Source organism: Myotis davidii, unplaced genomic scaffold, assembly GCF_000327345.1.
Source record: "Myotis davidii unplaced genomic scaffold, ASM32734v1 scaffold836, whole genome shotgun sequence".
NCBI lineage: Eukaryota > Metazoa > Chordata > Mammalia > Chiroptera > Vespertilionidae > Myotis > Myotis davidii.
In genome coordinates, this window is record NW_006287465.1 from 202,642 (window position 1) to 205,057 (window position 2,416).

Here is a 2,416-nt window from a genome sequence, read left to right on the forward strand (position 1 = left end):
GTAAAAGTCGTAGAAACAGTGCTTGGTACCTTGCTTATTCATATGGTTCATGGTAGTCTTTCCAGGTAAGAAACAAAGCTTGCTTCTGTAAGGCAAAGAAAGAACCTGTAGACATTTAGGGGAGGACGGAGGGGGAGAACTTTAGGAATTCAACCAAACCTATAGGTATTGCAGGCAAACTCTGATGGGAACTGTGTACCTTGACTTCTGTTCCCTTAGAAGTTAATTAGAGCTCAATCTGATTGAGATTGATTCCAGCAAAGCAGTTGTTTTTTTTAATATTTTTTATTGTCTGAAGTTTTATATATGTCTCCTTTTTCCTCAACAGACACCTTCGCACCCCCCGCCCCCGCCATTCCCACCTCGGGTGAGCCCCCACTACCCCAGTGTCTGTGTCCATTGGTTATGCTAATATGCATGTGTACAAGTCCTTTTCCAGCAGAGCAGTTTTGAAAGAGCCTATGATCAATTACTACTATCAATTACTAATCAGGCCAAATTAAAACTAGACTTAATGAAGTAGATAAAGTGGCCTTAATTTGGCTCTTTGATAAAATTGAGGGTGATTTTATGGGAATATTGTGCTTCAATAGAATCCACAATACACGGTTGTGGATATTGTTTCTTACCTATAAACTAAACTGAATCCTGAATTTTTCTAGTTTTCTTAAATATTTGGTTACAATCCTCAAAATTAATGTTTCATTTTTCTCCAATTCTTTGACTGGGAATCATTGAGGACTAAAACGTTTTTTCTGAGATTTACAATAACAGATTACAGTCAAATTTAAATAATCTTAGTGACTGTGTAAACCATACAGACTTTATCTGGCCACTTGATGACATCACCAGATAGGTTATTTTTTTGCGGCAAACAACATCCAAAGTTTAGGCCAGTGGTTGGCAAACCGAGGCTATCGAGCCACATGCGGCTCTTTGGCCCCTTGAGCGTGGCTCTTCCACAAAATACCACGTGTGGGTGTGTACATACAGTGCGAATGAAACTTCGTGGCCCCTGTGCAGAAGTTGGTTTTCAGCCTGGGATCAGTGGATCCAAAAATTTTATTTCATGGTAGACATTACGTCTCATCTAAATCAGCTTAATCGTAAACTACAGGGGAAAGGAAACACAATTTTTTCGATGTCAGAAGTTATTTCATTCGAAAACAAATTATCTCTTTTTGCTCAAGATTTTAAAAGAGAAACTTTGATTCACTTTCCAAGCCTGTAGAAACATCGCCAAGAAAATAATTCTAATATTGATATTTTCTATTTCAAAACAACACTTTTAAATATGAGGGAGCTTTTCTTAACAGGTTTCAGGAATTCAGAATCAGCAAAGTGACATTAGCCTTTGTTGAAAAATCTCTCAATGCTACTGTAACAGAATTAAATTTTTCTCCCTTTAATATTGGCATTGGCAACTTTGAAATGCAATTGCTGGATTTAAAAAAACAAACAACTGTAGAGTTCAAAGTTTGAACGTCTTTGTGCTGATATAGAAATATTGGAGAAAAACAAACGTGAACTAAGTTCACAGCACAAGTGGTTTGCTTTAAAAGACCTGGAGGAGGACAATATATAGATTTTTAACACCTGGAACAGTATTCCTGACTCATATAATCAACTGAAAAAACTATCGTTTGCTGTTCTTTCCTTATTCAGGTCTACATATTTATGTGAACAATCATTTTCAAGCATGAACCTTGTCAAGAGTAAATTGAGAAGTCACCTTATTGATGAGAACCTGGAATCGTGCCTAAAATTAAAAACAACAACATACAAATGTATCTCCAGTGTCCCCAGACAGTCCAATTTTCACTTCTTGTCCCCAAGTAATTATTGATAGCACCCCTTTTACTCTCAAAAGTGTCCTAGTTTGAGTAATAAAGTATATCTCCACCCTATGAAATATGACAGTCTAGGGCCTAGAGTCTAGGAGGCCCATGGTCAGCAAACTGCAGCTCGCGAGCCACATGTGGCTCTTTGGCCCCTTGACTGTGGCTCTTCTTAAGCCATATTAAGTTAACAACAATGTACCCACCTAAATAGTTCAAGTTTTAAAAAGTTGGCTCTCAAAAGAAATTTCAATTGTTGTACTGTTGATATTTGGCTCTGTTGACTAATGAGTTTGCCCACCACTGGTTTAGGCCAACCAGTCTGGGGGCCACTGGTAAACTTACTTTAAAATTCCCTTTTATTAGACCATTTGTCATAATTGTCATTCTAGCTTTTGCCCCAATTAAGAGTTATAACACAAGTTGTCGCCATCAGATTACAAACCCTCCAGGAATTGCTGTTACTCTAGATTCCATTGCAATTTTCTTCTTTGCCCAGGCCTCATAGTCCCCCTGACAGAAAGTAAGGATCACTGAATCTGAAAAAAAACTTTGTCTCTCTTCAGAAGGAAACAGCT